Raw genomic sequence first — 17,719 nt, 5'->3', positions numbered from 1 at the left:
CACAGAGACTACAGTGGCAGGCTGGTTCACGTTTGTAGGGAGTGATGATAGTCGTCCTTCTCATGTCGTCTGAATTGTCATTGTGTAGTGAGGGTGTGTGTGTGTGTGTACTATTTGGAATGGCGGAAACTCAAGGCTGCTTCTACACTTCACCTTGAAAAGCTACAGTCAATTTCTGTTCATCGGAAATTGGAGAAATAATTGTAAGCTTACAGAGCTCAAGTTTTTGGCTAGTACTGGACAACAATATTTGAACTCTGCATAATCTTCTTTACACTTCTGAAAAACAAAAATTAACGTGCCTTCTTTAGAACTCTGGCATCAACGAAGAAAAGGTTTGGTGCTGTGGCACACACTGGTAATCTCAGTGATTTGGGAGGCTGGGGCAGGAGGATCTCAAGTTTTAAGTTCAACCTGGGAAATTTAGCAAGACCCTGTCTCAAAATAAAAAAATTTTAAAAAAAAGGTCTGGAGGTATAGTTCAGTGGTAGAGTGCCCCTGGTACCTTAAATTTTTTTTTTTATTTAGTAAGATTCAGGTTTACTGTATTAGAACTTTTTGAAAATTGGCATATCTTCATGATATAAATGTTAAACACATCTTATTCCTCATAGTGCTGCAAAAAGGGAAGTAGCCCATACTGAAAATGTGGTCTTCTGAACATTACAAGTTAGATTTTCAGAGAGCCAGAGCTGGTGCCCTCTGCTTCAGCACAGGTACCATAATCTGCTGTGATAGTGGGAGTGAGTCTTAGCTCCTGGACAATACATACCTAGTCAGGGATTGAGCCACAACCATCCTTGCATTTCCCCCTCCAAGCTCAGCCAAGATTCTCCAGAGATGTTCACAGAGGTGACTCATCTTACGTGACAAAGCCAGAATTAGATAGGAGACTTAGAACAAATCACTTGATTTTCCTAGGCCTCGAGATTCTTACATGTCAAATAAAGGGAGCTAGTGAGATGAAACTTTCGGTCCTTGTTAAGTCTCTAGAGCCAAGTTCTGCTTCAGAGAGTCAGAGGGAGGGCGCAGAAATCTGAATTTTAAATAGCAACTGGGGCATTCTTCTGATTGCTCTAGTCCCCCTATGCACTTTGAATAATGATCCTTTACCACGAGGAAGAGGGCTGCCTCATCCCAACTAGTGCTGTGCAAACATGAGGCTGATCTGCAGCTCAGCAGTCCCCTCCGTTTCAGTGGAGGGAATGAATCACACTTTCATCACAAATGAGTGTCATAAGGCTAGATTCTGAGCAGCACAGGATGGAAAAATGCAATCCCTGCTCTCAAGAAGACAGATGCATAATCAAATAAAGGTATTATAGGTTGATGGATACCCCAGCAGGATATGGACAGAATCTGGGAGCGCAGAGTCTGGTCTAGGAAAGGGGAACTAAAAAGTCATTTTTAGTTTCCTGATTCCTACCAGGTTTCTCTGCAGTGGGGCCTGGATGAAGAAAGACACTCCAATCCCTGGGAGCCCTGTTGTCCTTTCAGCTCAGGAACCCCCCACCCACTTCTCACCAGCCTTGCCTGCTATTGCTGCCTGCAAGATCTCCAGCTATGGCTGCCCAGGGTTGATGACAGCAGAAGTAACAAATTGCTCCTCTCTCACACCAAGAGGATAGGTTGGACCACATCCAGGATGATTAAATTGCACTTCCAGCTATGACTGTGTTGACCAGACCTCGGTTACTGCCCTCGCTCCTCCCTTCAAAGCAACAAGCAGCAAACATTCAGGATGATTGAGTCAGAGTGGCCACTTGTCCCTATTTCCTCACACCCTCTCAACTTCAGAACACGAAGCCCCGATCCTGAGGGAACCTGCCGGCTCACTCAACAGCCTGCTTGGGAGACTGTGTCATCTCCTATAAATGACAACCTTGTGCTTTCTGCCCTGGCATGCCTTCCCCACAGTCCTTCCCCTCCTTCTCCAACATGGCCTTCTGGTCACCCTACCATGTTGTGCAAACTTTGGCACTACTTGGGACTGGCTCCCTCTTCTGGGGTCCTGGGAAGCCAGTAGCTGTGGACATCAAAGCCTGGAGAAGCTCAGTTACTGAGTCTGGCCTCCCAAGTCTCCATCACCCCAGAGGTTAGAAGTTGGCACTGGTGGTAAAGATGAAATGCAATGCAGTGGAGAGTTGCAGGTGTTCTCTAGGTCTGATCTGCATGCAGTTGTTTCCATTCAGTTGCAAAAATGTACAGAGCTCTTGAAACCAGAGCTTCATGGTGTGAATCAGATGAAACCTGAACTGAGCGGAAGGTGGCAGGTTTTCCAGTGCAAGCCTAGCGGGTGTACATTGGTGGAAAGTCACGTCAGGCCCATAAACACAGGGAGACGGAGAGGCCGCCAAAAGCAGAGGCAGAAATAGCTGGGGGTCCCTTATCCTGCCTCAGTCACACCACCAGCCTCTGCCAGACACAGTTCTCCCTTGCTCAGACCTTCCCCCTTCCTTTTCTTTGTTTCTCTCTCCAGGGTTTGTTTTTCTCCATGGATTCTTCAGCTTCCCTACAGGGCTTCAGTTGTCTTGCCAGTCCCCAGATTGCTGGACCTTTTCTTGGAATGCAGGAGAGATTCAGAGAAGCTGGTCACTAGATTCAGAGAGGCTGGTCTCCATCAAGGGCTTCTTTTCTCAGGGAAGCCATAGGAAACATGCTCCTTTATTCCATTCCCACGCAATATATTCCAGGTGTCTGTACGAGGAGGAGGAATTGGCTCCCAACTCCAATTTTAATCAGGGTGTTTTTGGATGTGTCGAGTTTATTGCAGATATTTGTGCTTATTCTGGTTTTTCAGGCAGATTTCATCCCTTTCTTATTCAGTCTCTATATATGCTCATTGCTTACTGAACTGAGTTCATTCACTACCTAATAATGATGAATTAAGGGGCTGGAATAGGACTGACATTGTTCTGGAAAATAAAGCTATTTTGCTAGTGCTCAACATGTTAAGGTGATTTTAGGAGATGGGCAAACTCAACAGTAATGAAACAGGTGCTGTGTGGCAGTAACTCCAGGGAGGGCTCAGATCAACTTGGCAGGCATATTGTGTGTTTTTTTTTTTTTTCCAGTTACAGAGACTGGAGCCCCTACAGTGCTGACAGAGGTCAGGTACTGGAAATATCAAGGACCATCATCTCTCATGCACCAGCCGAGACACCTCATACATTTCATGTTCAGATGCAGAAACACTGAACACCTGGCAGAACACAGCCTTCTGTCTTCCAAAGGAATGCTGACGTCTCTCTCACAGATGTCTATAAATACAAACTCTTATTTGCCTGAAAGCTTTCTGGCAGAGGAGCAGAGTGCATCCTCCGCAGCCTAGCATTCAGAGTTGGGGAGGATTTGGTGAGGTAATGTGGGAAGCATCTAGCATAGATCCTGGTGCAGAAGAGGTATTTAATTGTTGACCTTCCCCTCTCTCTTCCACAATCCCTTTTCTTCCTTATTCCCACCTTCTCCCACAACTTGTGACCAGAACATCCATTTAATCTATCTATCTATCTATCTATCTATCTATCTATCTATCTATCTATCCATCCATCCATTTATCTATTATCTAATTTATCTATCTATCTATCTATCTATCTATTATCTTTTTTTTAGAGAGAGAGAGAGAGAGAGAGAGAGAGAGAGAGAGAGAGAGAGAGAGAGAGATTTAATATTTATTTTTAGTTTTTGGCGGACACAACATCTTTGTTTGTATGTGGTGCTGAGGATCGAACCCGGGCTACACACATGCCAGGGAGCGCGCTACCGCTTGAGCCACATCCCCAGCCCTATCTATCTATTATCTATCTCATCTAATTTATCATCTATTGGAAGATGTTATACCATTTAATGACTGGTTGTGCTTCTCTCCAAGGTAGAAAATTCCTATTAACTAGCTTTTAAAATACTGGGACACTAATCATGATGTTCTATTCATCCCTTACCATTCTGCCCTCTTGATTACTATTCCAGCCTATATCTTTGATTCTCCGAATATGAGACAGCTATTTAATATTTTCTTTCTTTAGAACCAGGCAATTGGAAAGCAGAATAGGTATTATGGGCCAAATGGAGTTGGCTGGGTTTTGGTGAACACTTCAGCATGGCCTAACAGGATAAGACATTGGTAAACTGCAGGCCCAGAGACCATAGGGATTTGGGTACTTCTCTGTGAGAGACGGGACTGGTGGGCATACGTAAAGAAATTAGGGTGTGTATGATTGAAGCCCTTGTGTGTGTTTCCTAGGGCAAGGCCAGAAACAGGGTGAAGCAAAACTCACTTCACTAATTAAGGAAAATGATATTTTAATGCAATACTTAAAAAGTTTAAATTAGAGGCTGGGGATGTGGCTCAGTGGTAGAGTGCTTACCTAGCATGTGTGAGGCACTGGATCCCATTCTCAGCACCACATAAAAACTAATAAATAATAAAATAAAGGTATTGTGTCCATCTAAAACTAAAAAGTTAAAAAAAATTTAAATTAATGTTAACAAATCCATGATAAGCAAATATCAAAATATCAGAGTGATATTAGAGCTTGAGGTAAAAGAAGAAATAAGTAATACTGATCCTATCTGTGTTAGCTTTCTCAGGCTATAACAAAATATAATAGATTAGGTAGCTTCAACAACAGAAACTCATAATTTTGGAGGCTTAAGTCCCAGACCAAGGTCTAGCAGGAGCCTGGTGAAGGCTCCTTTTCTGATTTGTAGGCACAACCCTCTGGTTGTGTTCTCACATGGTAGAAATAGAAATAAACTCTTTGGTGTCTTTTCTTATAAGGGCACTAATTCCATTGGACCACATCCCATCCTCATGACGTCATCTAACCTGATTACCTCCCCAAAGTTCTGTTCCCCCAAATTGTCACATTGAGGGGTTAGAAATTTGACATAAGAATTTTGAGGAGACAAACACATTCAAGTCACAACACTGACTTTATTTAATATTTTGACAATTTTTTTCATCACACATTTTCATATTTGACCTTAAAATTATTGCATTAAAATATCTTTGAGTACTGAATTTTATACGCCACCCCAGTGTCTCAGTAATTTCACACCACTCTTGGCTCTTCCTTAGGAAAACCCCAACTGCTAGACTTGGGGTGGGGACTGTGGATTAAGCCATCATTCTGAGCTAAAAGGGCAAGGTCTGACCCCCTCACTGGATTCGTCCAAAACTCCCCACGTTTTTCATTTCTTTTTTATTCTTTGCTTCATTTCAAGTGCATAGTTGCATTGTCCACACAATTAGCTTCATTGTTCTATAGGAATTTACCTTTTATCCACCACTGTAATAGTTGGGCAAATATAATAGTCAATAACCAAGTCTAAGTTCTTAAAATTTCTCATATGAATAGAGGTAGGCAGGAACCAGAGAACCTAAATTTTCAGTTTTGTTAAGCAAGTGCTGTTGTGAATTCTGAAATTTTGGAATGTTAGTGTATTTAATCTAATTTAAAAGACTTTCAAAGTTTTTAAGTTCTCTGATGATATGGTTATGTTTTCAAAAATATTCTTGATGTTTTTCCAAAATGATTAAACATTTTCAAAAATTTATCTCATCCATAGTCTATATTTAAATTTTATCATTTGTCTTAATATTCATTACTAATATTTTTTTCCTGATCCAAGATCTAATCCAATAATTATTGGATGTTAATAGTCATCTTAATTCCTTTAGACTGCTATAACTTAAATTCTGTGAACTGGGTAGATTATAAACAGGAATTTATTTCCTACAGTTCCAAAGGCTAGAAAAGTCTAAGATCAAGGTACCAGCAGATTCAGTATCTGGTGAACACTATTTCTCATTTCATATCAGGGGCCTTCTAGTGGGTCCCCACGTGGTAGAAGGGGCAGGACAGCTCTCTGGGGCCTCTTTTATAAAGGCACTGATCCTATTCATGAGGGATCTGTCCCCAGGACCTGATCACCTTCCAGTAATCCCACATCTTAACACCATCATGTTGGCACTTAGGTTTCAACATATACATCTTCAGGGGACATTCAGACCATAGAAATCACGCAATGTGTTAAATTTTCAAGTTTCGTTAGCCTCCTTTAATCTGAAAGAGTTCTGTAACCTTTCTTTGACTTTATTGATCATATTATTTATTTATTTATTTGGTATTAGGGATTGAACCCAGAGGTGCTTTATGGTGATCTGGTTATAGTTTGAAGGGCAGAGACCAGTTATTTTGTAGACTGTCCCTTAATTAATTAATTAATTTTTTCTGATGTTTTCTCATGTTTAGATTCAGGTCATACATTCTGGGTAGAAATATCTGAGCAGTATGTGAGGTGTCTTCAGTGCCCCATATCAAAGCCTTGCATTGTTGGTCTATCCCGAATATGGTTATCTTAATTTGATAACTTAATTAAGCAGTGTCAACCAGTTCTCTCCACGGTAAAGGTAGTTTGTTATTGAAACTGATAAATAAGGAGGATATTTTTGGGAAATAGTTTGATACCATGTAAACGTCTTGTTCCTAATCATACTTCAGTGTCCACTGGTGTTTTTTGTCTCCATCATTCTGTATGAATTTATTAGTTGATCTTCCACTGTAAGGAACAGCTATTCCTTTGTATTTATTTCTTTGGAGTGGACTAAATCTGTTTCTATTTTACTTAACAGATTGTAGTCTTGTCTTCTTTATTTTGAGGCTCAAATTACCCCTGACTTGGTGGTAATCCTTTCAAATGACCCCCAGTGTGCTCATTTGTGACACCAACATTCTTTGAGCACTTCCTCATCTTTTGGGGCCACAAAATATTCCAGGCTCACCTTTAATTTTTCAAAAATAATATTATTACATATACCGTTTTCTTTTTATGGGAAGTTATTCGAGCAGAGAATGGGATTTGGGCAGTCGCTTGTCTGGGTTCATCTGTCATGTCCACTGTACTAGGCAGCATATTCTCTATAAGAGGCCATCGGGATCCACTTTGAAGAGGCATCATCAGTGAGCCTTCTTGGAATCTGTTGTTTTGCTTTGGTTTTGTATCACAATCCTGGGTGTGATTCACACAGCTGTGTTCATGTATCACTTTAATTTTTAAATTGTTGGTTTATTTGGGTATGTTTGTTAAGAATTGCAATAAATTCCCAGAATATGCTTCTGTTGGTTTTGGGCTCAGCCTTTGTTGATTGTATAAAGGGTAAAAACGAATCCCTGCTCCTAGAAAGTTTACATGCTGATAGGAAAGACAAGAAGAGCCTATAAGATGACAATGGCAAATCCCATCCGAGAATATATAGCTCTAAACCATATTATTTGGGTGCCAACAGCAAGTCTATATCAGTTCTGAGGAGGAGGTTATGCCTGGAGAAGGCAGGCAAGATGCACAGCCATAACCATTAGGATGAGACCTAGGATGAATTCGGTGCCCATTGCTTTGTTGGAAGGATGAACTGTTTGGTAGATGACCTTTTATAACTGTACTATAAATATTTATGGGACACTCTTAGGGAAGAGTGGGCTAGTGTAACTAAGCCTTGGGTTCACTAAATTGCTGTAGACAAACAGTTCTTGGAACTTAGAACAGGGTCATGGATTAAATCAGAGGAGCATGACCCTGAGCCATTCTCTGACTTTTTTTCACTCCCTCATGGCCCTAGAGCAGGGAGCTCTTAACTCTGGGCGGACAGCTGTGTTTCCAGAACCTAGCAGAAAGAGTATCGTGTAGCAGTAAAGCATGCCAGGATGTTTTTCTGGTCCAACAGTTTTATATTTCCACACTGTCTACACACTATATTGTAAATGCCTTGGGGGCAGGGCCCTGAATTATACTGACATTCCCCATTGTATGTGCTTAGTAAATTATTCATTGATTTTTCTGGAACAGCCCCAACTGCTTTGGGATGTGTGAGATGGGAGATAGATAGAGTGAGATTTGTTGACTCATGTAAATATGAAGTTTTTGCTGTTTTAGGTTAACCTCATAGCCCTGGGGTAGTTCTGCACTTTCCTTTATAGAATCAAAATCACTATAGCAATTCCAGATTTGCCTTTTCCTAAACAAAAATTTTTTTAAAATATTCTCCCTATTTAAAAGACAGCCATTTAAAAGAATGGGACTTCTATATATTAAAAAATCCTTTTTAGGGGATGGGGTTGTGGCTTGGTGGTAGAGTGCTTGCCTAGCATGTGTAAGGCACTGGGTTCAATCCTTAGCACCATACAAAACATCAGCAAATAAAACAAAGGCATGCGGTAAAAAAAAAAAGTCTCTTTTAAATATAAATAAAACTACAGCCTGGACGATCTTGAATCATGAGTTACAGGCAAACAGGCCATTTCTGACAACCATCACCCCTTGCAGCCCATGAAAACGGACTCTGGAAAGATGTCCTACGCTTCTGGGCCTGCTAAAACCTGAAGCGACATATCTTGTAATTCTTTCAACCAAGAAGGTGCCGGGACTCTGCCTCTTTATGATGGTGTAGGTTCTGGTGCGACTTGAGGGCTGTCCTGAATCAGGACCTATGAGATCATGCAGTGAACCCGGCTGAGGTGCCCATGTACATTAATTATGGAAACCCAACAGTTGGATTAGGAAATCCCCCAACCTGAAATGAATATCAGCTTGAGTTTTTAAATCCCAGAAATATTTCCTGTTTTTGAGATTTGCTGGTAGGTCATGCTTGCCTGAAGTTAAAGGGTCAGATTTTCCCGTAAGCACTTGAGCTCCCTTGCTATTTTGGGTACTCACCTCTCCACACACACATATGCTTAATCAGGAGCTGGAGCACAGTGAATTTCATCGACTTTGTTCTGAGCCTGCCGTAGAATCTCTTCCTGGGCCAAGTGAATGCTCAATGAGTTTGCCCCTTCCCATGATCATGCTGTAAGGCTGGAGTTGTATATAATTCCCCCCATCATGTTAACAGGCTTTCTTCCAAGTGAGGACAAAATCTGGCTCATAGATGATAGCTCTGCCCCTGGGATCTCTTAGGGACAAGCTGGTGCTTTTAGAACTGCCTTGTGCCTTGATCTTAATTTATCTGTTGTATTCAATATCATTGGAAGCCAGGAAAAGGCCAAATACCTGACCTCCGTTCCAGGACTGTGATATTGCACCCACTCCAAGCTCCCTTTGATCCTTGCTTTGGCAAGCGAAGCCAGGGAACTCCTTAGCTTTCCTTGGTCCCCAAAGCTTAATCTGACTTTGTCAGTTGTGATATTTAGTCTTCCCATTACAGTTTGATTTGATTGCAGGTGGAGGCTTTGACAGCCCATTGGAAAGTAGCTGATCAGAGCGATGCTCTTCCAAGTGTCCATGTGGGAATTCGTGTTCCTTCCAGTAACTGCCTGAATGGTGACAATTTTTGAGAGCTAGAACCTCGGCCCCATTTGGTCTTTCTGATTATGAGAACTTAGAAGGATGAATAGAGGTCACTATTGACAGCTTACAGTACTCACCTTGGGTCCATTCCCACTCCAAATACAGACAACCCCTTGATCCTGTTAATTTTAGACTATTTAGAACTACCTATCTCCTGAAATAATGTCTACCTTTGAAGGGAGCAAGAAAATATTCATCGGTATTTATCGAGAAATTTCATGTAATAGAGAATTGTTGACTTTTTTTTTAATAGATTAAAAAAAAAGAATAATAAGAAGAAGCTAAAAACTTTAAATGATCCTGTGTATAAAGTGTTAGTTCTGCATAGGAAGGCATGGGTTTCAGATAATTTCTATGGTGTAAACTTACCCATAAGCACATGACCTTTCTTTCATCTCCACTTGAAATCATATTATATGAGTCATGAAATAATGAGACTTCATTTTAAAAGTAGAATTTTGGGTAAGTCAATTTTACCTCTCTTTCTAGTTGGAGTGAAGCTCTGAGGGTCCTGAAGCCCTAAGTGTGGGGGACAGGAGGTTGGGAATTAATGAAACGGCAGAGATCCATGTTTCTACTGGGCCTGTACAGGAGTTGGAATTTGCCCCAAGACTATTTTGTATCTCCTTATTTTTATATTCTATTTTATATTTATACTACATTTTGTATTTTATATTTGGTCGGCTGACTTAATCAGGTGTTATAGAGAGTTAAAATAAAAGGGGCGCATTGAGAGTGAATTAAATTCCAGTGACTCATTTATGAGGGTAAGTTTTACAGGACAACCAAAAGCTCACTAGTCTGAAAAAATATCAGTGGCCTTAATGAATTGAATTTAGTCATATAATCAAATCTCAAAGAGAATGCCTTTAGTTAACCATACATTTTCTCCAGAAACCAATTCTCGGCAATGTGGAAAAATGTCAGTATTGAATCTATATATTAAAAAGAAAAAAGAAAGAAATGTGTCCCTTTCCTCCTGCCTTCTTTTGTAACTACTTTCCCTATTTATATACTGCTGTAAGAGGCCTGAACTGAGGGAGGATCTAAATATGGAATGCACCATTTTTTTCAAGTGCTAAAGTTGTTTGGTGGAGGACACAGTCTTTCCTTGGTGGTTTCTTACACCTCATTTTCTGAGACAGAAGAATTTCAAGTAAAAAAAAAATTATTTGATTTCTGTCTTTTGTGGGTCCTGGTGCAGGATTTTGACCATGGCATGAAGTCCTTCTTAGATTTCTGAGTCAAAGAGGAGCAATTATTCTATTTGCTGAGCCTCCTCTGGTTGGCCTGCTTGGGAGGTTGAGCCAGACTTCACGTGGGTGCCCAGTCTGGTCATTGTGGGTGTGTAGAGAGGTACATTAAGGCAGACTGTCCAGGAGAAAGGGATTAAACACCAGGAACTGATGGCTGGTCCAGGACTGCAAAGGGTCTTCTAAAAAGAGTGGGTCTGAGGCCATCGCTCTCAGCAGCACTCTGTGTGGGAGGAGAACTCATACCTAAAAGAATGGGGAATTGAGAATCTTAGTTTTAAACTGAAAACATAGCTGATTTTATCACAGAAAATTATTTTTTAAAAAAATTTCACTCCTGTCTTACCCTTGTTTCATCTTCCACTGCAGCCCTACATTTCTGAGGCACCAAGAACCACATTCAGGTTTCTGACCAGGATGGGGGCAGGGTCCTCTCACATTTGCATTGGGGGAAGGCCCAGGCCAGAGACCTACCTTCTCATGGCTGGAGATGGGGAGAAGCAGCAAGTCCCCTCTGGGGACACGGGCCGCTGACCTCCAGGGGTTGACTTTTGGAGGACACCAGTGCAGGTTGTCAGGGATGGGCACAGGAAGCAATTTCAGCCCAGGTTAACCATGACCTTTAGGTTTTGCCACCTGGAATCAGGAACAATGGAGTGTTGCAACTTAGTCCACACAAGTGGAAGCAGAAAATAGCACCTGTGGTTGTAGCAGGTGAACTTTAAGGACTGCCAAGGAGAGCTCAAGAGCTGTGTGGAGACCCTGCCAGCCAGAGAAAGAGGACTAGGGCCTGGGATTCCACAGATCCTGCCCCCGGCCCAGAGCCTGTTATTATTGTTACTCAGACCCCACACCCCCAGGGCCTTTCTTCAGCTGGGAGAAGGAGGTGGCACAGGTTACTCCTGTTCCTCAGCTGTCCCTGTACCCTTCTCGGGGGAATTGCACATTAGCTGTTGTGTGTTTGTGAAACTCCACAGAGTTGAATGGAGGACTACTCTAAGAATTTAGAATACCAAGCAATTGGGGTGGGGGGGAAATCTCCTACTGTAGAGAGATAAACTTCTTCCCTGTTATTTTATTATCCTGACAGTTGGAGTTGGAACATTTCAAGTCTCGGGTGAGCAGAATCTTTTCTTTCTTGTTGAGGAAATTTGTTCCAAACTTGGTGTTTGATGACATTATAGATATAGTCATAGTTTATAATTTCTAATTGTTTGTTTTCTAAAATGTTCTGTTTTTTTAAAACTTTTTTTAAGTTATAGATGGACACAATCTCTTTGTTTTATTTATTTACTTTTTTATATGGTGCTGAGGATCGAACCCAGTGCCTCATGCACTCAAGGCACGCATTCAACCACTAAGCTACAACCCCAGACCAAGTGTTCTGTTCTTATTGCATATCACTACTCGGCTTTTGAATTGGGTGATGATTCTATTTGTTCTTCAGAGTTTAAACTTTTGCAGTATAAAGGTGGCTCCCGTGAGTTGTGTTTTGGGGGACAGTAGGTGCCAGTGCCTTTTCAGAGTGCCACAGGAATGTGCTGGACTTTCCTATCCTCACTGCCTCATTTGGCAGGGAACCAAGAGCACACCCAGATCTTCAGTACAAACCGACTGCTTCCCAGTGAGGAATATGAAGCATATTGTGTTGCTCTACCATCGAGCATGGAGTCACTGAAGCCTTTACTTTTCTTATATTCCTTGACCATCGTCTTTGAACTCTGGCATTCTGAGTAATATTTTCCTGTTGCAGAAGGGTGAGGAGAGGCCCATCTTTATCCAGGCATGAGTGCAGATAATCATTTAATAGCAAAATAGCAACAACACAACCACATTAGAGGTCCTGCAGTGCACGCTGGAGCCGCTCGCACAGGTTTCTCTGAGAAGGCAGCCACCTGGCCCTGAATTTGGAGTTTGGCCTGTGAGAAGGTGCCTACATATTTTCTTCTGCTGATATTGGCAAATACTTCAATGGTGCAACATATCTCTTGTCCTCATTTAAGCTATATTGAAGACCCAAATGAGGCCACATCATGTGGGCTTCTGCCACGAAGGTGTCTGAAGAAGGGGTCGTCTTCATGCCAGTGCTGGCTCGTCATTAGCTGGCTTCAGCTTGGGTCCTTCTCCTCAATCCTTTGTTTGTCCCCTCCCAGGGAAATCAGACCTGGCCTTTCTCTGACGAAGCCTCAAATCAGCAGAACTGAATGACTAGATACCAAGACTGTCAGATGGTTACCCTGAAGGGGACCCTCCTTCTCCCAAGAGCAGTCCTGTAAAACTGTGAGGTTGTAACGTTTCTTCCTTCATCCTCCCTATTCATTCCTCTGAGTTATACCATCCGGCCAGAATTTTATCAAAGCTAAAAGCAAAGCATTTATTGTGCACTCATACTGGGACTGTTTTTTTCAAGCCAGTCATTGGAAGATAGATGTATTTATTTTGTGATGATGCTGGGGAAGGAAGAACCTAGGGCCTTGCTCACGATAGGCAAGTGCTCCCCCACTGAGCTACATCCCCAGCCCAGATAGAATATTTTAAATCCAGATTTATCTTGAGGAATGGGGATTAGGAGTGTCTTGAAGAATATGGGTTGGATGATGGTTACAAAAATTGGTCCCCTAAAAGAAGTTTAAGGCCATTCTTGCCTCGTTTCGAGACTTGTGAAACTCCCTGAAGACAGTGTGAGTTGCAGATCACAAGTTGAGAGCGTCTGTGTTTTCCTCCCATCTCCTCCAGTTCTCAGGGTCCCGGCAGGCTAGACCACCTTGAGCCACTGACCCAGTGCCGACAGAGTGGCAGGAAACAGCAGCTGCTTCTGTTAGCCTCAGACTTGAGGGCCTCGGCGAAGGGCCTCACGGCCAGGTTGCTGCCAAGGCCTTTGGCTTTCTTGAATGACTTGATCCCACACTGATGTTTCAAGGCTGGGTGCTCCCCAGCTGGAGCCCTGAAAATGCTTGCACGGCATCTCTAGAGAAGGAAACTCACTTGAAAGAAACTCCCATAAAGTAAATCACCAGGACTGGATGGTTTTCATCCAAGAGTTGGGGAGGAAATGAAGTGTGAAATAGCACAGATACTGATGAAGACATTAGTTCTCCATTAAAACCACAACTGTGTCAGAGCAGAAATTTGCTAACATGATGACCTTATTGCTGGAGGAGAAAGATGAGTGGCTTCTCTGAGTCCCCTGGAAAACCTGGACCACTTGGAAAGAATAGTATAAAATACGGACACTACCATAAATTATGTCTTTACTCCCTGAGATCTGGTAAGAGGAATACCATGACAATTCATGTAGAGCAGCATTTTGATAGAAACCTGAGAAGGAATAGGATAGGGAATAGTCAACACATAGGCTGCTATTCCTTCCTTCTCTGTTCATGGCAGACATCACTAATCAATCTAGAACTTTCCCCTCTAAGCTTGGATCGGGCCTCATTCTTCTCAGTTTTGTACTTTGAACTTCCACCATCAAATGATCAGAAATGACATCTATATTGAAACTCATTTGCCCTCCCTGCCTAAGATGATATAGTTTATGGACCGCATTGGCTCATAACTAAATTACAAATAATGATAAGAAGGAAGTCTTCATACTTCGCTTAAGAACATGACAAGAATCATGTCACATTCTTTCTTCTTCCAAGGACTGAGTTGGAAGAACATCTGTCTCTAGAAATAAATAGTTTTGAGAGAACTGCATCCACCTATGTCAGCCCAATCCAAACCACCGTGGGGGTCTTTCTGGAGAGAAGGGAAATCAATGTCACTCTGAGACAACAAGCAGCATTTTTCAGAAGATCCTTTTAAGAAATGAGAACCGGTGGTAACTTCTCTCACTAAGCAGACTCGGTGGGGCAAAGAAGAAGTGCTAAGACCCAAAGGAGAAAATACACGGGAATATCGGACCTGGAAAAACCCGAGTGACTTTATGGAAAATGAACCCGAGGTTCCGTGGGCTAGAGTTTCCTTTCACACTAGGGGAGCAGAACGCCAGCTCTGCTCCAGCCTGGAATCCCATGGGCTTGTCCACGGAGCATTTTGCCACTGCCTTGAGCAAAGCCTCCTATCACTTTTCGTGAGTAAAGCAGTTTGGTTAATTATAACCCAATTTTCCTGCTGCCTAAGTGACCTCTCTATAAATGGGTACATCACAGAACTAATATCTTCAAATGAATTGCCGTCTGACCATCTAAAGAAATATCTGCCTGCTCTCATTGGGTAATGGGCTATTTTTCTTAATCAGTGATTAGTTTCTACATTTATTGATTAACAGAAAATCAAAATACAGTAAAACCACATGGGAGATGGCCAGATGCTGTGATTCAGAGGCCAAAGGAACAATGATAAGACAAGGTCTGTGGGTCAGCAGTCCTGGCTACTAGTCCACACTCCACCACAAGATAACCCTTGACCTGGCTTAATTACATCTTGCAGAATCATAGGCCAAGGTGGGGAAAAAAAATAACATTAGGGAGGCTATTGTGTCTATATCTTTGACTTACAGAAGCAAGCAATGATCATTTTCATTTTAAAGACCAGCAAGAGGAAATGAAGTAGCCAATCTGAGGGAGGTGTGGATGAGTGAGAGGAGAGAATCAGGCTCCCAGGGAACAGGACTTCTCACTTCACCACTTTGTTTCTCCGTTTCCTCATCTTTAATGGGCGCTGCATGGATGCAGCACAATCTTTGCAGCCCGCAGAGAAAGTGCTGGGGGCTAAAAATGGGTCACTTGTAGTGCTGATAACTTACGTTTCTAAAGCACTTTGTAGTTGACAAAGTGCTTCCCTCTGCATTAGCTCACTCTGCTGGTGACTCATCCAGTTGGGTAGGCAGTAGGATTCCACATCCACTGTTCACAAGTGGGTCAACAGAGTCTCTGTGGGGCTAAACGGCTTCTTCACTGTTAAATGGTGCTACCGAGAGTTAGAACCAGAGCTCACACTCTTGCTTCCAGATTTTGAACCGGGGGTCTTTCCCCCATAGAATGACAAATAATGCAGAGTTGAGTCTATTTGTCATTCCCGTTAACGACAGCAGCGTGTCTTCAGTGTCACAGGGGGTGATAAAAATAGACATTTAGCTGCGAGGACAGGGAGGTTCTCACAGCAAACAAACTGAGCTCACCAAAATGTTCTCTCCCCTGGCAGGCCAGGTTGCCCTGGCCTTTAGGAAAGGCTCGGTGTGGACAGCCTGGCTGACAGGCTGTGCTCTGCACTCTGGCTGACAGGCTGTGCTCTGCACTCGGCTTTCCCCGGGGAGCTGCTTCTCTGCCCCAGGGCCAGATGCAGGCTCGGCCTCAGAGGACACAGGGCGAGGGATTTCTTCTGGGGATGGGGACTACCGACAGACAGCACTCCCCAGGGAGAAGACTGGACGGTGTGTCCCCCCCGACAGAAAACTTGCTGTGGTTTTATCCTACATAGGAAGAAATGGCCTGGTGAATGGAGGGTTTCTGTGCCACTGGTGCTTTTTCTGAGACAAAGTGGGAAGGAGAGTGAGAGACTGAGAGAGGAAAAGCAGCCAGGCTAAAGGAGAAACCCCATTTGTTATTACATATAAAAATAGATAATTTATAATCCATTGACTTCCCCAAAAGATCTGATATGGGAATCATTGACCCTATTTCTATGCACATGTATGTATGGCTATCATAAGGATAAATTGGAAATAAGGAGACATGCAGAGAAAAAGAGGTGATCTCATGTGACTATTTAACAGTCACCGTTACACAGGAAAACACAACCACTTCATTTTTACCAGGGAGAAAAAAAATGCATTTTTTTTTATTAAGGTGCACTGTCATATTCTTTATTGTTTCTTTTGAATATTTCTCCCGTTATAAATATTTGGCTGTGAGGAAACACTATATTATGGAAGAGAGCTTGGAAAAATGAACCTTTGTCCCCCATTGAAGAAAACTGGCTAAATAGTATGCTTCTCTTCGAGAATCCCATAACTCTGATGCATCCTCTTCCCAGAAAAATACAAGCTCTTACAAATGACCATTTTAGGTGACACAGACCCCATTGATTTTTAGGTTAATAACCTCTTGACTTAAATTAGAAATACTTTATAGAATAATTTTTCCTTTCAATAAATTCACTGCATCTGTTTCAGGTGATTGTAGTTAAATGCAGGTGGGTCGTCAGTGTCACAAAATATTCTGGTTTCTATGAAATAATCTCACCTATATAACATTTGTATTTTAAATATGTACCCATTGCGCTTCACTTATAATTTTACCTTAGTCCTTTATTGCTTTTTAAAAAAGATTCTATAGAGTGTGTACTTCATTCTAATTTGTATGATAACACTTGTGTAATACTCAGTATAATAAGGAAAATCTGCTTTACTGTTGGATCAATTTTGATTATATGTAGAATATAGTATATAAAGTAATACTTTAATATATACAACAGCTCATATGCCATCAATAAGATCTCATCCTCAGACTTGTGAATACTTGGAAAAAATTACTTCCACATGTTCCTAAAACTACTTAAAATATTTGACTGGTTGGTGGTCCATTGATTCTGAATATCTGACCTGTCAAAACGCCATCTTTAAACTTCAGTGATGCATAGAGACTTGGAATTAGCCAGGGCTGAATTTATTACAGAACAAAGGGAGGTGATGATTAACACACCCATCTGAGCAGTAGGGGGGAAAATAATCCTTGAATGGATTAGATGCCATGATCCTAAAACCACATTCTCTGAGTGTTGGGTCTTTGCCCAGAAATGGGAAGAGTCCAAACACTGATGCCTTTTAAATGACAGGGTGTCTCTATGGGACTCTGCTCAGGGACACTGGGACAGAGAGTTAGGGGTCAATCTTTCTGGCTCCCGTGACCTATCAGAGTTGGGAACCTGTGTGCCGTAACCCTTGAAACCGACAGCCCACCTGATTAGTGTTATACAATTATCAGTATGCCTGTCTAGGTGGAGATTCTATTAAATATAAATAGATGAGACTTAGGTTTTTGTTTTTAACTGCTAATCAGAAATAGCTTGCCATTTTTTTTTTGAGACTCTCCTAGACTACTTTTAAGACTGCCTTTGAGGCTGCCAAGAAGATGAAGTAAATTATTATCACCATCTCATAAAGTGAAACC

At 41.9% G+C, this 17,719-nt stretch overlaps 1 protein-coding gene across 3 annotated transcripts in view; it reads left to right on the top strand.

Moving 5' to 3' along the window:
• Positions 1–17,719, top strand: part of Tbx15 (T-box transcription factor 15) — a 107,911-nt gene that overhangs the window by 25,972 nt on the left and 64,220 nt on the right. The gene's annotated exons all lie outside the window — the stretch shown is intronic.

This window comes from Urocitellus parryii, chromosome 11, assembly GCF_045843805.1.
Source record: "Urocitellus parryii isolate mUroPar1 chromosome 11, mUroPar1.hap1, whole genome shotgun sequence".
NCBI classification, from domain to species: domain Eukaryota; kingdom Metazoa; phylum Chordata; class Mammalia; order Rodentia; family Sciuridae; genus Urocitellus; species Urocitellus parryii.
This window is presented reverse-complemented; position numbering and strand designations above follow the sequence as displayed.